We start from the raw sequence: 19,883 nt of genomic DNA on the forward strand, positions 1-19,883 counted from the left end.
AAGCTGTTTTCTATTCACAAGTAACAAAGGATCCTTGCATATGAGTATTACTTTCTGTACACATCCTCCTTTCACACACACTGCAAAAATAATCATCTCACTTGACAGTAATTACCTGTGAAGTGATTTGAGGCATTTTGACATGATTAGGCACAATGCAAAAGCTTATTCTTTCTCTATCACCATGATGAATGAACAACATGTGACAAATCACTGTAAGTCATAGCTGTTACAGGTAGAAAAGGTTCAAATTGTTTATTGGTGATCCATGCAATATTTTCTTTAAATTCCATGCTATCCAGGGTTTGGCAGTGTGTCTGATTGATGTGTAATTGATACTAGGACTTTGAACTCACATAGTTCAGGCCAATGGTTCTCAAAGACTCACTGGCGGCCACAGTGTGACTTTGTGTAATCTGTGTAATCACCTCTTTGAGCCAGCCAGCACGAGGAGAGAGGGAGAGAGCACACCCTGCCTGACCAGCCAGCACGAGGAGAGAGGGAGAGAGCACGCGCCTGCCTGACCAGCCAGCACGAGGAGAGAGGGAGAGAGCACACCCTGCCTGACCAGCCAGCACGAGGAGAGAAGGAGAGATCAAGCGCCTGCCTGACCAGCCAGCACGAGGAGAGAGGGAGAGAGCACGCGCCTGCCTGACCAGCCAGCACGAGGAGAGAGGGAGAGAGCACGTGCTTGCCCAACCAGCGGCCCGCGCTACCTTTGCGATGTTCCCTGGGAGCTGTCGTTTGGCAGCCGTCTCTGCAGAAATGGGTACAAGGCACGCTCAAACTACAAGGGCTGACATTTGCTCCGATCCACACAGGTACACACTCTCTCTCACCCCCAGGGCAGAGGGAGGAGGGCAGCCACATTTAAGAAACACTGACGCTGGAGGAACGCTGCATTGTCAGAGGTGCCGTTCTTTGGATGAGACATTATACCAGAGACGGTCATGTCTGCCTGTTCAGGTGGACAGTAATGATCCCATGAACTATTCGAAAAGAAAAGGGAGTTTCTCCCTGTGTCCGGGTCAATAATTCCGCAAATAAAATTGATTATTTACTATAAGGCCATTTATGGGATATTCTTGTGTGGACTGCTATGTTTGCCTACACTTTACAGTGTATCCTGTGAAGTACTTTGCGGTGTCTCCCAGTACGAAAGGCACTATACCAAAGGCAGACATTATTATTATAAAAACAGAAATTGCTTTTCACTCAGCAGGTCAGGCAGCATCTATGGAGAGAGGAAAGTGAGTTAACGTTTCAGGTTGATGACCTTTCGTCAGGCAGAGCTTATTATTGAGTACGGTTCAGAGCGATTGTGGCTATTCCTGGTAAAACTGGTTACAGAGTGGCTGCAACTTTGTTAAAGATTCCGGATAAGAACCACCACTGTTTAACCTTCACAGTTCTAAACATCATAATTTCCAGAGCCAAATTGTTGTCCATTTTGTTCTATGGTGGTAAAAAACCTAAATTACACATTCTGGTGGCTAAGTTCTGCAAAGAATATTGGTAGAGTTGGCAGGTCTTCAGAACACCAACCAGAATTGCTATTGCGTTATATATACTGTATAAATATTCCCAGAGAGTTGTTTGTATGTGGAATGTTTGGCCAAGTGGAGCTTTCAAGAAGGAAGTAGACTGGCGCATGAAGGAGAAAGGCTTGAAAGGGTACGGGGTAAAGCAGGTGGTGGGATTGAAGTGATCTCCTTGTTCTATGAGCCGGTGCAGACTCGATGGGCCAAATGGCCTCCTTCTGCGCTGTATATTTCTATGTTTCTATAGAGAGAGAGGCAGACAGAGAGAAAGAGAGCAGGCAAAATTATTAAGCATCATAAATGATGGCTGGGTGAGCCACAATTTCATGTCAGGTTTAAAATGATGGCTTTTAAACAACTTGAATTGTGTCCTCATGGTAAAGAATACCATACAAAAGCATAAGACGTAAGAGCAGGAGTAGGCCATTTGCCCCCCCAAGCCTGCCCCGCCATTTAATAATATCATGGTTGATCTTCTAACCTAATTCCATTTACCCGCCCTATCCCCATATCCTTTAATCCCTCTATCCTTTGGAAATCTATTAACCTCAGTCTTGAATATGTTCAAGGACTGAGCATCCACAGCCTCCTGGGGTAGAGAATTCCACAAATTCACTGAGTGAAGAAATGTTTCCTCAACTCAGTTCGAAACGGCTGACCCTTAATCTTGAAACTATGACCCCTAGTTTTAGATTCTCCAACCAGGGGAAACAGTCTCACACTGTCTACTCTTGTCAAGCCTCATAAGAATCTTATATGTCTCTATAAGATCACCCCTAATTCTTCTATGTTCTAGAGAATATAGGCCTTGTTTACTCAACCTATCCTCATAGGTCAGTCCCCTCATCCCAGGAACCAACCTAGTGAATCTACGCTGCACCCCCTCTAAGGCGAGTATGTCCTTTCTTAAATAAGGAGACCAAAACTACACACAATATTCTAGGTGCGATCTCACCAAGGTCTTATGCAACTGCAGCAAGATTTCCCTACTCTCGTATTCTAACCCTTTTGCAACAAATGTCAACATGGCATTAGCCTTCCTAGTTGCTTGCTGTACCTGCATACTAACTTTTTATGACTGGGGTACAAGGACACCCTCTGAACACCAACACTACCTGGTCTCTCCCCCTCCAGAAAATAATCCACTTTTCTATTTTTGCTACGTAGGTGAATAACTTCATGCTTCCCCACATTATACTCCATCTGCCAACTTCTTGCCCAGTCCCTAGCCTGTCTATTTCCCTTTGCATTCTTTGTTTGTCATCCTCACAGCTTACTCTCCCACCTATCTTTGTATCATTCGCAAATTTAGATATGTTAAGTTCTATATCCTCATCTAAAGCATTGATATAGACTGTAAATAATTTAGGCCCAAGCTCTGATCATTGTGGCACTCCACTAGTCACATCCTGACAATCTGAGAAGGACACGTTTATCCCTACTCTCTGTTTTCTTTGTGTTAGCCACTCTTTAATCCATGCTAATATATTACCTTTCATTCCATGGGCTCTAATCTTATGCAACAGTCTTTTATGTGGCACCTTGTCGAATGCCTTCTAGAAATCCAAATACACCATATCTACTGGATCCCCCCTATCTAACCTGCTAATTACATCCTCAAAAAGCTCTACAAGATTTGTTAAACATGATTCCCCTTTCGTAAAGCCATGTTCTGCCTAATCATGTTGTGATTTTCTAAGTACTCTACGACGACGTCCCTAATTAAGGACTCTAGAATTTTCCCTACCACCGATGTCAGACTAACTGGTCGATAGTTCCCCATTTTTGTCTCCCACCATTCTTAAATATCGGTGTTACGTTTGCGACCTTCCAATCACTGGGAACTATTCCAGAATCCAGGGAATTTAGGAAGACCAAAAATAAAGCATCCACTATCTCTGCAGCCATCTCTTTTAAAACCCTAGGATGCAGACCATCAGGTCCAGGGGATTTATCGGTTTTTAATCCTAATAATTTCTCTAGTCGTGAGAGATTACAGGCACTAATCTCATTATTATTCCCTACATAAATTCTTCCAAGAATAAAAAAGAATTACAGTGCTGCCATGAAAATAGGATTTATGTTGAGATGTATGTAGGGTACCATGTCAAACACTTGACAATAAACCCAAGTATAACATTAAACACCATTTATTCAGTAACCGATAGAAGACTGAATTACCATCTCATAAATTGAAGGCTAATAACCAGCTATACTTCTATCGTTTGCCAAAAAACAGGCATAAATTGTCCTAGTGGACTCATCATTTCATGTAAAGTACTGTGTGGACATTTGCAAGTCTGCCAAACGCCTTGCAATAGATGCATTGGAAATGTGGAATACTCAGTCTGGTTTGGATACTCTTAAGCGCAGTGATCCGTTTCTGCACGTGTCAGCCACCTGGCTGACCAAAAATAAATTTTAAAAATCTTATAATGAATAGTGTCAACCATACATCCCATGAAGGAAAACCACAGTTAACAGATTCCTCTAGATAGGAAACAGATCACAAACTGACACACTGGGCACATCCATGGAAGATAAATAAAGCTATCTCCTTGCTGGCAGAAAAGTGAAGGGGATAAAACGGAAACAATTATCTTTAATTATGAATCTATTAAAGACCTGAGACATCAATTGTACTGGATTGGGTCTTGGGCCAATTTTAAGTTTGTGTCGGAACTGTTCCTTCATATAATTGGCTCAAATAAATGGATCACTGATATTAACTACGACTCAGCCCTCAGCAATTTGTGAGACAAGTGAAGATTTGAACTAAACATTACATACAGACAAACAACACTAACTTTTCGGGTGACGTATTACCAATAGTCACAGTTATTAAGAGCATAACAGCAACAACAGCAACAAAATTACATTTGTAAAGTGCCTTTTACATCAGTAGGATGTCCCAAGGAGCTGAACAAAGTCTGAATGAAAATGGTACAGTCTTGCAGTGATCACCTTTTNAAAAAACTCTAGAAGTTCTTTGATTATGGTGAAATAGTGAAGGCAAAACATGTGATTATCAGTATGATGCAAATTAAATGTCACTGTGAAAAATATGATTGTTAATCTATTGACAGTGAGTTCCCAAGAGCTGCTGAAGCAGAGTTTCAAAACCTTTAAGTTACTGTCATTGCATTATTCAGAGACCTGAAATCTCCCCTAGTGTTAACCTAAGACCAATTGTGGAAAATTCTTCAATTCAATCTCAATTTGGAAACCGGTTCTGTCTAAGAAGTGCAGAAAACCGTCTTGCAAATTAAAACTATATGTAAGAATTTTCTGTAATTCTTTGTCATCTTAAACTGTATGAAAGAAATCATCAATTTGCACTTTTTGAAGTGCCTTTGACACAGGATCATGTCTTGAAGCACTTTACCAACACAGAATGGGAGCAAAGAAAATTGCCTGAAGACACAAAGAGTTGGTATTTAGAAGGGTTGTGAATGCAGAGAGGATGCTTGTGAGGCAGAACGATTTTGGAAGGGAATTGCAGAGAGCTTTTAAGTTAAGACAAGGTGATTTTGGAGGGATTTTGATAGCTGAGCACTGCAGTGATTCAGAATATTCAAATTGTGTATTTTATTATGGTCTGCTGTGCTGCAGATGAACCTGATCTATTCTTCATTTCCTTTATTCTCCAGTTATGATAAGGAGAGGTTTGTTAACAGATGCAGAATGGAAAATGCTGACAGAGATTTGGTTCCAAAGGAAATCTCCCCATACAACATAGATTAAGCCTATTGTTGAAGCAAATAATAAACTAATGTAACATCGAAATAACCCCAAATAAAATTGGTGACAAATGTAAAAAGAAATGTTGAGAGTAAAACTGACTGCCCAGACCAACTAGGTTTATTATGAAACCAGGAGTTGGGATGCAAAATTCTGGATCAGTTGAAGTCTGTGAAGGGTGAAACCACAGAGATCAGCAAGAAAGCTTGTATATTACTGATAAAGGGCATGGATAGGAGTTACAGAACTCACCAGCACCCTCCTGTACTGCACCCATCATTTCACCCTAGCCAAGCTGCTCTGATTTTCTGCCCTGCAAGTACATCAACATACACAACAACTTGTATCTTACAGCATCCTCCTTGTTTTTAAAGCCCGTCATGGTCTGTCTCTCGTCCCATTATATCAAGTGGGTGGTGGGAAGGCGAGGTGTGGTGGGAGAGAGATCAGGACACAGATGGATAAAGTGATGACTAAACTGGATTTAATTTCCAGCACTAGAATGATTCTGCACATCCTTAACGCAATAAACTCAGCAATAAGATAACTGTACAAAAAACACCTAAAATTCTCTGCTCTGTGTTTTTTACAAAAAAAGTGATCTAATTTTCTTGTCAAGATATTAGAGGTATAGCTTAATATATCAGGCACAGTTTTACTCATATGAGTGGGCAGCTTGCAGTGACTGTACACCAGATGGATCAGACATCAAATGAGTTTTTCTCTGCCTTTGCAGCAAATGTCTGCCGAATATTTTCTTTCTCTTCCAAGTAGTTGAACCCTGTGCACCAGATGACGATTAATATAAAATCTCACACATGTTAGCAATTACCTTATCTCTCCGGGGACTGAAATAGCCTCAGAAAGAAAGATACTGATAAACTGCACCATTTTAACGATGGGCTTTGGAGGTTTATTTTTTCAGCTGAATCCAAAGGCTGATTTTTAAATATATTTTTTCTTCCAAAACAATTTGCAGCGCAACATTGTATTTAAGCTTCACAATTCAATCCACAAGATGTTAGCAACATTTTCTGTGCACATTTAAAGGAAGATGGTGGAGCCCTGTAGCTCAGTGGTTAGAGCACTCACCTCGCAAGCGAGAGACCTGAGTTTGATTCCCAGCAGATCAAAACCCTGGCCAAGTTTCCTTACTCCACACGCCTGATAATAATCCCTCAAGAAAAAAGAATAATAAATTGGTCACTTCAATCCACGACTGTTTGTGGGATACTGCTGTGCGCAATTAACTGCCGCATTTCGCCCACAAATATACAGTCAATTCATTTTACAGTATATTCTGTGAAGCGCTTTGAGAAGATGTGAAAAGCGCTATACAAAAATGCAAGGATTATTATTTATTATAAGATGATCCCAATACAGATCAATGTGTCAAGATCGGGCTGTCATCCTTGACTGTGCAATGCAGCCTTGCAATAAATGTATTTGGAACATTAAGTCTGCATTACTTAGGAAGGTTTTTGTAATATAACCTGATCAACTGAAAGCTGAGATGCAACCATGTGCTAATCCAACGATTATACTCTTCTGGTCCACTAAACCCAATTTAAGCAACCTGACAATGACATCATAGTGCTGCAGACAGACTTTGAATTATGCTCCAGTTTATTCCTTTGGTGTTCAAATGGGAATTCCTGATTTTTAGCAATTAACAAGAATCTACAAAGAATTCACACAGCGCTGATGTTCCCTTTCACCCTGAGCTGAGTTTCAAACCCCAAACCCAATGGGCCAGTTGTGGAAAAAAATCTAGACCCAAAATTCCACCTGATCCTAGTCTGTAAAACCATTTTGTCACTTAAAATGTAAAATCATAAAGAGATGTAGAAAATTCTTAAATTTACTCTTAAATTGGAAGCTGATTTTCCACAATTCTTAAATAGAACCAGATTCCAAATTAAGGCAATTTGACAATTTTTTCACAATTGTGCAACATCTTAAGTTTTAAGACAAGAAGGCCTTATGGGCTACGATTAGGTAAAATTTCAGCTCTCTTATCCTCACCAATTCTTGGCAGAGTACTGGACCTTTCAACGCTTCTGGTAGGCAAAGTAAAAGTACAGTTTTAATTTCTTGGCAACCACAGCAGCAAAGAACTCAATGGTATTCATTCCTACAGGAAGCTGCAGGCTACATCAGCAGTCTGGACATTGAAACCTCACACTGAAGTAAATAAATAAATAAAATCTTTGTTTAAAAACTACACTGCTACATTCATGATCTAACGAGTAATGGTTTAATGTATACGTTGTTGGTTGGTGGCACTTGAATTACTGCGACAGTGTTGGTTAAGTCTGCGCACGGATGGAGCTCAAGCACTGTGATTGTCATCCCCAAAACAATACCAGGTCATTTGTTATCATTCTCATCGAATTAGTTCACCTGCAAATCTGATCTCAGATCAGATCCATTTTTCATCGCTCAAACCTTAAAAGCAGAAACTCAGCATTTCGAATCCTCAATTTGATTCTGTTTCTATGGAAAACAGTTTTATGGGAGGATTAAGCAGGCTTGGTTTCCCTCCCTGGGGGTGGGAGTGTGGTATTGGAGGCTCCACGTTTGAAAGAGGATACTGTACTCTGTACTCTGATATAGCGCCTTATCACATTGTCAAAACATCTTAGCTTCACCAGATTCACCAGATTCCACTGTAAGGTGTAGTGACTGTATACAGCAGCCAATTTGCACACAGCAATATCCACAAAGAGCCAAAACATAAATGACCAATTTTATCTGAAAGATTGTTGGTTAGGACACTATTCTCTTTTCAAGTATTACCATGGGATCTTTAACATCCACCTAAATAGGCAGACGGGAACTTCAGTTTAATATTTCAGCCAAAGGCTGGCACCTCACTCCGGGAGCTCTCCCCAGCACTGGAGTGTCAGCCTAGGCTGCTGAGTCGAGGACTTCAAAGTCCCACATCAAGCAATACTGGACAATTTAGAGTTGTTGGGTAGCTTTGCATTTCCTGAAGTATTTCAGAAGTAAAATATTACTGTATATGTAAAGTGAAGCATGATTGCAATATTATTACAAAAAGTACTACACGTGCAGATGAATGTTCTGGGATTGGCCTGGTCTCCAAAAGCTTTCCTTTTCAGGCTGTGACAGGCAAAACAGAAGATGTATGAAGAAGGGAAAATATGACTGACTGGTGATCCAGTGCAAAGCCTGAGAAACCACTCCGGAAAATATGTTCAAAATATGTGCTGTGAGTGAAAGAAAAGTACAGACTGAGGTGAGCAAATTCTCAATGAGACAGTGAGTGCTGTGCTACTTGGGTTGGAGATTGAATGAAATAATGAGGAGTGCTATTTATTGAGGGAGAGGCTAGTATTGTGGGGGTGGATGAATGTTTTGCTTCATCATGTTTGGGACTCAGTAGTTAAACAATACTTTAGAGATAATAGTCACCAAACTTTACAGTGAAGCCCTTTTGCGATAGCCAATTTAACCAAATGCAAATTTGTTACAATAATAATAATCCTTGCATTTGATAGTGCCTTATCACATCTTCAAGATGTCTCAAAGTGTTTCACAGAATATACTATAAAGTGAATTGACTGTATATTTTGTGGGTGAAATATGGCAGCCAATTGTGCACAAACAGTTGTGGATTGAGTGACCACATTTTTTTTCTGAAGGGATTATTACCCCCGGGAAAAGCAATCTGCCAATCGACTAACAACTGGGTTCCTCCTCACTGCTAGGTAAACAGAGGCGTTTGGAGTAAGGAAACTTGCCCAACCTTTCGCCCTGCTCAGGAAAATTGCGAATGTCACCCCTTTATTTATGAAGGGAGGGAGAAACCAGGAAACTATAGACCTGTCACTTTAACATCAGTCGTAGGGAAAATACTGGAATCCATCATCAGGGACAGAGTGACTGAACAGTTGGACAGGTATGAGCTAGTCAAAGAGAGTCAGCATGGGTTTGTGAAGGGTAGGTCGTGTCTGACTAATCTATTTGAATTTTTTGAGGATGTCATTAAAATGGTTGATAAGAGAGCGTCTATGGATGTCGCTTATATGGACTTTCAAAAGGCATTTGATAAGGTTCCACACAAAAGATTACTAGCGAAAATGGAAGAGCGTGGAGTTGGAGATAACCTTGTGACGTGGCTTGGTAATTGGTTGGGAGGCAGGAAACAGAGAGTAGGGATAAAGGGAACATTCTCTGATTGGCGGGATGTGACAAGTGGTGTCCCCCAGAGGTCTGTACTGGAACCTCAGCTATTCTCCATATATATATATAAATGACTTGGATGAAGGAATAGAAAGTTCTGTACCCAAGTTTGCAGACGACACTAAGCTAGGAGGTTGAGTAAGTTGTGTAGATGGGAGTAGGAAGTTACAAAGGGAATTAGACAGATTAAGTGTGTGGGCAAAGCTGTGGCAGATGGAGTTCAATGTAGGGAAGTGTGAGGTCATTTATTATGGACCTAAAAAAGATAAAGCAGAATATTTTCTTAAATGGGCAAAATTAAGAACTGTGGAGGAGCAAAGAGATTTGGGAGTCCATATCCACAAATCACTTAAAACTAGTTCCCAGGTGCAAAAAGTAATCAAAACGTGAATGGATTGGTGGCCTTTATCTCAAAGGGCCTGGAATAGAAAGGGAAAGAAATGATGCTTCAGCTGTACAGAGCGTTAATCAGACCCCATCTGGAGTACTGCGTTCAATTTAGGGCACCACACCTCAGGAAAGATAAATTAGCCCTGGAGGGGGTGCAGCGCAGGTTCACCAGAATGTTACCAGGCCTAAAAGGGTTAAGTTACGAGGAAAGGCTGCATAAACATGGATTGTATTCCCTTGAGTTTAGATGGTTGAGGGGTGATTTGATTGAAGTATTTAAGATGATAAAGGGATAGGGTAGATAGGCTAGATACAGAGAAGCTATTTTCTCTGGTGGGGAATCCAAAACAAGAGGGCATAGTCTTAAAATTAGAACTAGGCCATTTAAGAGTGAAATCAGGAAGCATTTTTTCACTCAAAGGATGGTAGAAGTCTGGAATTCTCTCCTCAAAAGGCTGTGGATGCTGGATCCATCCACACCTTCAAGAGTGAGGTTGATAGATTTTTGGTAGATCAGGGTTTCGAGGGATATAGGGAAAAGCGGGAAATTGGAATTGAAAGGATTAGTTGAGGTACAGATCAGTTATGATCTAATTAAATGGTGGAACAGGCTCGAAGGACTGAGTGGCCTACTCCTGTTCCTATGGAATCAAACCCAGGTCCTCCCGATTGCAAGGCGAGTGCTCTAACCACTACGCTACAAAGAATGACACCTCTGTGTGCAGATTGAGTATCCAGGTATCATCAGGATTTATCAAACAGAAATACTGCACAAGGGTTGTGGTTCAGGCATCAACACCATCAAGTAAGTATTCACTATAGTGCAGGAAGTAGCATAATATTATCAGTCATCAACAAGAATAGCTTCTTCCATAAGAGCTGGAATTAAATAATACAATTGCAGATGTTAGCAAATACATAAAACTGTGTTTTGGTCTTCTCTTCCAAATGGATTATTAGAAATAAACTTTCACTGTGATCTTTGTTCATTGGGATTTCCCCTGGAACTGCCCTGAAAGCTTCTGCAAATATGTGCGGTAAGACATGCTTCTGACAATCAATGCCAAACCATGCAGTGTGTTGTCTTGTAACACTTCGTAATCTCTGCGTGTTTAAACATCAAACCACTGACTACAACAACAACAACAAAATTCCATTTATAGAGTGCCTTTCACGTCGGGAGGACGTCCCAAGGCGAGGAACAGTTGGGTCAGGACCCGAGCAGGGGGGAAATGGTCAGGGTGAAGGGAGGGAAGGGAGGGAGCGAGGAGGGGGTAGAGAGTCGAGAGGGGAGCTGAAGGCACGGTCAAAGAGAAAGGTCTTGAGACCGGCCTTGAAGGAGGAAAGGGAGGAGGCGGCGAAGGCACTGGGGATAGAGTTCCAGAGCCTGGGGGCTGAGAGGCTGAAGGCCCGACCACCGATGGTAGGGCGGTTGGGGCGAGAGATGTGGAGCAGACCGGGGCCAGAGGAACGGAGGGTACGGGCAGGTAGGTAGGGGGATAGTAGGTCGGAGAGGTAGGAGGGAGCAAGGCCGTGAATGGCCTTGTAGGTGAGGATGAGGATCTTGAATTCGATCCTCTGGGGGATGGGGAGCCAGTGGAGGCGAGTGAGGGTGGGAGTGATGTGGTCCCGAAGCCTGGTGCGGGACAGTACACGAGCTGCAGAGTTCTGAATGACCTGCAGCTTGTGGAGGGAGGTGCCGGGAAGGCCGGCGAGGAGAGAGTTCCCATAGTCCAGCCTAGATTAGCCAAATGCTCCACTTTATACATTGATTTTAAAGACATTTCCTATAATCCTATATCTCACCCACTGTACATGCTAGGTACTGTCATTTTCCTGACATTTGTAAACAAGTGAAACTGACTGGAAAGAAGAGAATGCAGCAAAGCTTTGCAAAAATTCACGCAGTAAATAGCACAAGTCAGTCAGCCATAAGGGCTATCTTAATTTGTTTATAAGCTGTATATTCAGAGCTTGAGTGTTATCTAAATGATTTGTGGCTCACTTTAGGTAGACTTATCATACTTATCTTTACAGGGCTTGAGTGATCTCAAATGGTGAAGCCATATATCCACTAGCTGAGCATGAAACTATCGAATTTAAACACCTACCCTGTATTAAATGAATAAACTTTTTAAAAATAAGCACTAGATTGTTGTGTCAACCATACAAACCTGCCCTGCCCTGCCCCCAAGTAAATTAAACAACAAACAAAGAGGGGTGTGTGTGTGGAATTATTGTGGATTTTGCAACTCTGCAGTGTTTCAAAAAGCCTTCTCTTTCTGGCTTGTTGTCAGATGAGCCAATGCCCCTTTGGCGCATGATAATCGTGCAACTATTTAAGAGGCGTCATGTTGTCTTTCTTCTTCTTCGTTCTCTTACTGGAATCAACGCAGAACCTTGAACCTTCAGTCATTCAACAACAATAAACCAGCTGTCAGCCTGGCTTAGTTGGTAGTATAGTTGCCTCTGAGTCGGAAGGTTGTGGGTTCAAGTCCCATGTTGGGACACTGTGCTCACATAGTCTGTGCCGACACTCCAATGTGGTGCTGAGGGTGTGCTGCATTGTTAAAGGTGTGGTCCTTTGGATGAGACGTTAAACCAGGTGGGCATTAAAGACCATTCTCTATTCAAAAAGAGAAAGCAGTTTCTGCCCATGTCCTGGCCAACAATGCCTCAAATAAAATTGGTCATTCATTTCACAACTGTTTATGGCTTCCATTTACCTACAAAAATACAAACACTACTTCAAATGCAAGCATTAAGAATATTATAACTATTGCATCTTTCACGATAGAGGTTTGCCTCAAAGTGCTTCACACAGCCGACTGGGAGCCTGAGCTGGGAGAGAATGGTCCATAATTCACTACTAACGTAGATACTTTCAACTCATCTTAAGTGCCTTCAGACCTTTAAAGCTGAGTCCTGGGATATGAAGCAGCAATGTAAGAGTTTACAATTGTCATTCTCAGTGAGCAGCTTACCAGAAACCAGACACCTTTATTTCAAAGTTAAAATTACACTCACTACCTTTGAGGAACCCCACGTTAGTGGAACTGTCTACAATTCGTGTTTCACTTTAACCAGTTTTTTTACTGCAGGGCATTTGAATCAGAGACCTCAGTTTTGTACAAGGAGAAAATGTCGCATTTCTTCTTGAATTTCCTTTGAGGTGCTGTGTTTTGAGACCTACGGTTTGAACTTAATCAGATTCAGTGTTGCATAAACCGAAAGCCACAGATCATTCTCCTGAGCTAGGATCAAAACTACTTCAACAGAAGAGTGGGGGGGGAGGAGGTGGGCTGAGGGTGAAAGACATAATTACTAGAAGTATGATAGAACTGCACAATATACTGTGTAAAACTACACTATGTCAGATGTATAGTATAAGCTGTATAATCGAGCTGTAGTATACCTAAAACAAGTTTGACCATTGTATCAATTCAACTTTTCAAAATATCTTTTCTGAGCGGTCCATTTCCGTTCTAACTGCACTGTGCTATTTTTTTGCACATACAGTATCATGTATCCCTCACTGTTTTTAGGTTTCCAGCTGTTCTTATGACCATGCCACTCATACACACACCAGCCCCAAGTCAAAGGGCCACATACAGCACACCTCTGTAATGTACCCCAGAGGAGTCATGACTTTAGATTCACTGAAAATTGAAATTCGCTGTATGGTTAAGCAACCCTGTTGGTAGTCATGCTTGAGACTTGCTCCAGGCATTTCTAGATCCACTGAATTCCATTTTCAATACAAGTCTGCAGCTCACTATAAAACATTTGCTGTCGATCCTTGAACTGGTTTATAGCACACTTAACAATGACTGGAGTGTCAGGAGAGAAAACAAGATTGCAGTTTTCATGTTAAATGCTGTTTTAAAAACCGACACAAAAAAAGGAAGGAAGTGGCTGTCAGGAAATGTGCTGAACCACAACACATTTCCTACTGAAAACCCAAATCACACTGGAAAACTGGTTAACGGGTTATGTGGCTAAACCATACACAGTTTCCCTTTAAAATAAAAGCTGTTTCATATCTGTAAAGCAACAACAAAAAAATGACATTTGCAAAGCGCCTTTCACGTCGGGAGGCGCTGAACAGTTGGGGAACAGGACCATATTCAGGTTTTACAGCCAGTCGATTATGCACTGAAGTATTTAACCACAACTCATAATCCAGAATCTTCATGGGATTTTTAAAAAAAATGTTTGCAATTTTTTTGCGGAATGTACACCCTCTAGGTTTGAGATTGTGAGTTGTTGAATTGATGCAGTCGTAGTGAAGTTCAGATGTTCTGCTTGTTTTGTTTCTCTCCCACTTTAAAAAAAAGTCACATCTTCCCATTCAATCCTAAACTAAAGTTAGACCAGCAAAATCAGATTGCTTCAATATTCTATGAATTGGACATTTTTAAGGTACTTACTGATATGTTGAAAACCTCAGGAACATGTGGTTGATTTATACAGATAAAATGCACCAGTAGCAATGCAAATCTGCAAAATAAAGATGTTAGTAGGTGGCCTTTTCACATTAGTAAGGCACTGGGGGGTGGGGGGGAGGAAGGTTGAGAAGTGTTGCAAAACAGGAAGAGGTGTGCAAACAGAACAGGAAACAAAGATCCTTGCAGTTGGTATCAAACATCCAACCTCTCACTTTAATCACAATGTTAAAAGGATCAGTGCAATGCATATTTGCCAATCAATCTGTGAATAACAAGAACGCAAGAACTACAGTTCACACATTGTCACAGCTACTACTAAAGTTTATTCATCTCCTCAAACATAAACCATATTACATGTGCCTTCTTTTGTTTATGCACAATTTTAAAACATGCAGCTCTATAATAATAGTCATTGCATTTGATATAGTGCCTTATCACGTCATTGAAATGTCTCAAACCACTTCACAGAGTATACTACAAAATGAATTGACTGTATATTTTGTGGGCGAAACACGGCAGCCAATTGTGCACAGCAGTGTCCCACAAACAGTCATGAATTGAGTGACCAAATTATTATGATAAAAAGTACATTGTGACTTTATGATGCACTACTGGATAATTCTGAATGTGGAGACGACTACTGTATCATGATCAACAAAAGGTTCAAACATGATCAGCCACATTGTCTCTGTAAACCAGATTGACCAGAGGGTTCACAATAAAATATCTCACTTCCAACAATGGACATGTTCTGTTCATAGCACATTCACCAGTGTCATCTTAAAGAGTAAATTGATTACTTTCTTCCCACTGCATTTATTAATCTCAATAAGAAACAATCTTAAAAGCAGAAGGAATTCAATACTTTATTAGGTTTTGTGAACCTCCCTAACTCTCTGGAAGTATAGTTTATGGTTTGTGTGTGTGTTTTTTTTGACATATTTGACATTGATCCTATTACTCATTTCAAATGAACATATTACTCAGTCGGAAAGTTTTTAAATGGTTAAAAGAAAGTAAGTTATGTGACAGAAAAGATTCACTAAAAACACTGCTGCAGGAAGGGATAAAAGAAAGAAGTGTCCACACCCTATTTTGATGGTGACATGTTTTGAAACACACCTAGAACTGCAAGTTTCAGGTGAGTCACAAATATAAACGTCAGATTTAAGACGGTTTGGCAAAATATTATTTACCCATCAAAAGACTGAAAAGGGCCACAATCCTCATCCATTGGAAAAAGTCACAAAAGAACAGAACCATAAATATCACACAATTGTAACCAACCTTTCTCCTAAAATGCTTTTTTAAAGAAATAGTTTTTTTGAACAGTGAGCTCGGATGATATAAATGGGGAAGAACAGTAGATCGGGTTAAGAAAATAGGTCAGGCTTGGAGCAGGTTATGCAGTTACAGCACTAAAGAGTTAAAATGCAATGCACACAGATGGAGCCACACACTGTTGGGAGCCTCCTGGGTTAATGACCATCATTACCAATACAATTCTGTTTCCTCCCCAGCTTGGGCTCAAGAACTCACCCCAGACAGTTTCCCAGATGCAACATTACTACGCTAGCAATGTAAAAAGAGACCAAATTTATTAAATTGTTGTTTTATTCTTTTTATATGAAAAAAAACAGAAGAAATCAGCCAAAATTGAAGAAATGCACATAGTTAGAAGAAAACTAAAAAAAAAAGATTTTTTTCAACAAAACGACTGTAGAGGCAGAGCCACTGGAATGTTTACAAGGGAGATATTTGGGAAGTTAGGGTATGAAGGGACGTGGAGTAAAGGCAGTAAGAAAACAAAACAACAAAATTACATTCACATCGGAAGGACGTCCCAAAGCGCTGGACAGATAAAGGTTTGGACCCAAGTTGGGGGTTGGAATCCAGAGGGGAGGAGGGAAGGGGTGTGTGGCTGGGGGTGCAATACAATTTGAATGTATATAGTGCCTTTTATGTAATTGGGAGGACAGCTAAAGACAATTCTGACTGGACATCACTACTGAGGGTAGGAGTTGAGGGGAGTGACGAGAGGAAAGGTGAAAGCACATCCAAAGGGGTATATTTTGAGACATACCTTGAAACAGTGGAAGAGAAGGAGCAATTCTGAGGGACCAGGGAATGGGGTAACAAACAAGCAGCAAAGTGGCTGAAAACCTGCTTGACAACAGGTAGAACGAGTCGGGTAGAGTAAACCAGATTTGGCCGAGTGAAGGGAACGAACAGATTGGTAAGGGAGAAAGAAGTTGCAGAGATAGGGTAAGTCTAGACCACGGAGGGATTTAAAGGTGAGAACAAGGATCTGAAAGTCAATCCGCTGGGGGATGGAGAGCCAGTGGAGTTGAGCAAGGAAGGGGTGATAGGCTTGCAGACCTGGTATGGGAGAGAACACAGGCTGCAAGTTCTGGATAGTCTGTAGCTTGGGCTGGTAAGAGCTAGGGAGTTTGGCAAGCATATCGACCCTGGACCTGAAAAAGGCATGGACGAGGGTCTTGGCGGACCGGGATAAGAGGCAGAGTCGGGCAATGTTACGGAGGTGGGGGAAAACTGAGGCAGTGAGAGCACTGATATAGGGTTTGATTGACAATTGGGGGTCAAAGAAGACACCGAGGTTGCGGACAAACTCCTCCAGATGGAGTGTGCATTCATGAAGGTTGATGCTGTCAGCACCTGAGGTGAGAAAGCGCTGATGGGAGCCTAACAGGAGAACCTCTGTCTTGTGGCCAAATGGGATTAAGAGATCTGCCATGATCTAATAAACAGGTGCATCAGGCTAAATACCTCCCCCATTGCTATCTTCCTAACAAATCACTGATATAAGAAAATCAACATTGGTGAAAGGTATATAGTGAACTAATGATAATCCTTACATTTTATATCAGATTATTCAAACAGGCGAGTCAATATGTTACTCTCATCCTAAATTAAATATTTGGATATTTCCAATGCTGGGGGTGCACTGCATTGTCTGAGGTGCTGTCCTTCTGATGAGGTGTTACATTTAGATCTCAACTATCTGCCTGTTCAATCGGATTGTTAAAGAACCCACGGCTCTATTCAAAGAGAGAAGGAAGTTTCTCCTGGTGTCCTGGCCAACAACCCTCCACTGTCTGTTTATGGGAAATTTCTGTGCACACATTGGTTACGAATACACAGTCACTACACTCGACAGTAATTACCGTGAAGCACTTTGAGATATTTTAACATTGTGTATCAAATGAAAGGATTATTACTACATACACTCGTAACTCTGACCTCCAGCAGTTATGTTAAAAGAGCAACTCCTTGATATTAATATGTGTCATCTTATGTTTAAAAATGGAACAACTGTCGGAAGATTAAATATAAATATATAAATAGAATGAATAACTGTAATCATGATTTCCACATGCTGTCATTATAAGTACAAAGAACCACAAAGTATTAAAAACCATGTGTGTTGTAAACAAAAACTGAACCAAAAGATATATTTTAAGTAAAGTTAATATTTGGGTTTAAATGTCATGAAGTGTCCTCGGGGAATCCAGTTAAAAATCACTGCACAACAGACCAGAGTGTGGGGAAAAAAGAGGTAGTAAGCTTATTTTAAATAAGATTTCTAATGAACTTATTGATGTAATAATTTCAAATAGGTGGAGGCAGTTCTGGCTGACAGGCTCAAACACGCAGTAGAGATATTACTTTTTTTAAACTCATCCAGTCAGAAGATATGTGTTACACTGTTGTTTGGAAACTGTGCAGAGAGAAGAACAAAAATTCAGCAACTCTGACCACAGACCACACTGTCTCCTCTTTGCATTTTGACTCCTCTCTAAAATTTTAATTCAATCTGCAAATCTCCAGCATGCTAGAACACGCACAAAACGTGTTAGATAGGCTGTCAGTTAAACAGGACAAATTGGATAGATTTCTTTCAGGAAATAGTATCTTGGGATACAGTATATAGTTTAGGACATTACATGTGATTGCGACTACCAGGATGGTGGAAGGCGAACTGGATGGACCTTAGTCTTCTTTTGTCTACCAATTCTTATGGTCTTATGGCATCCTGGACCCATTTTCTGAATTTCACCTGGGTATCTTTAAAAGTCAGGATTTATCCTCCTTGAATAGTTTTAAAGAATATTTGGGAGCAGAAATAAAGTCTCATCGACCGGTTCATTAAAAAAGTATAGATTTAAAGATGAAATCATTATCTGAAGTAAAACCACTTGGAGCAGAGAAATATATCACCATGTGTAACACACACAAGTCCAATTTTGCAATAAAGCTCTTCAGTTAAATGAAATATTGATGATACATTTTGATTTAATCTGCTAGCGATCTGCACAATATCCCTGCAGATCATTTGATCTTGAATGAACAAGTGCCGACAGTGGTTACATGCTTGCCTTGGGCCTTATTTGACTGAAACCCCATTCAGAAATGTCAACAATTTAAATGCAACAGAACACCGAGGTGACAGAATAGAAACAGATTGCCAGTTTATAATGTTACATGTGAGTGATGTTATTCTGTGGTTCAGGACATTTAAATCTAGTTCCATCGGGTCCTACTTCCCAGATGTGGACAAAGCTACGTGGTGTCCTGTAGCTCAGTGGTTAGAGCATTTGCCTCACAAGTGAGATACCTGGGTTTGATTCCCGGTAGGGCGAAACCTTGGGCAAGTTTCCTTATTCCACACACCTGGTAATAATCCCTCAAAAAAACAATAATAATTTGGTCACTTCAATCCAGGACTGTTTGTGGGACACTGCAGTGGGTAACTGGCTGCCGCATTTCATCCACAAATATACAGTCAATTGTAAAGTGAATGCTTTGTGGGCGAAGTGTCACACAAGCATTGAGTGACTAAATTACTTTTTTTGAAGGATTATTACCTCCGGAAAAGCGATCTGTCAATCGACTAACAATCAGGTTCCTTCTTACTACTATGTAAACAGGCATATGGAATAAGGAAACTTACCCGTTTCATCCTGCCCAGGAATCGAATCCAGGTCCTCTCACTTGCCAGGCGAGTGCTCTAACCACTGAGCTACAGGACTTCAGAATACCCAAAATAACCATGATTGATGAAAACTAACAATTGCTCTAAATGAAAAACGAAACACTTGGCAAATATCAACGACAAATTACATTTGTTTCATACTTTTCACGTTGGGAGGACGTCCTAAGGCACTGGCATGTCCTCCCGATGTCTGAGCTCCAAATAGCCACACAATGATAACTCAAACACGGCAATGTTCAGGATCTTTGATGTTTCAGCCACTACAAAGAAGGGTAGCATGAAATCACACTGCCGAAGTTTAAGATCTATCCTTATTATTAACTAACGCAACCCACATCCAGAGTACATGAGAAGACAAAGTGAGTACATTCAGATCTGGTCCCAACCCATGTCCTCAATTTCCCAACTCCTCATTTGTGCTATTAGGATCCAACTGCAAAATTGGATAACAGTAGATAACAAGATCTTCACAGAAAATGTTGCTTTGAGCATGCGTCTAGCGTTGCAAACTACTGTCCCACATATGCAGGATTAATTGTG

General features: G+C 40.8%; 1 protein-coding gene across 3 annotated transcripts in view; it reads right to left on the reverse strand.

Annotated features, from left to right (window-relative positions):
- Positions 1 to 19,883, reverse strand: part of tnfaip8 (TNF alpha induced protein 8) — a 70,036-nt gene that overhangs the window by 41,903 nt on the left and 8,250 nt on the right. The window contains exon 1 of one of the 3 annotated variants that reach the window (XM_042333205.1): positions 6,375 to 6,397. The exons of 1 other annotated variant lie outside the window; for it this stretch is intronic. The gene's annotated coding sequence lies outside the window, so the exon portion shown is untranslated. 3 annotated transcript variants of the gene reach the window in all.

The sequence above is a fragment of the Callorhinchus milii genome, unplaced genomic scaffold (assembly GCF_018977255.1).
Source record: "Callorhinchus milii isolate IMCB2004 unplaced genomic scaffold, IMCB_Cmil_1.0 Scaffold1, whole genome shotgun sequence".
Taxonomy (NCBI): domain Eukaryota; kingdom Metazoa; phylum Chordata; class Chondrichthyes; order Chimaeriformes; family Callorhinchidae; genus Callorhinchus; species Callorhinchus milii.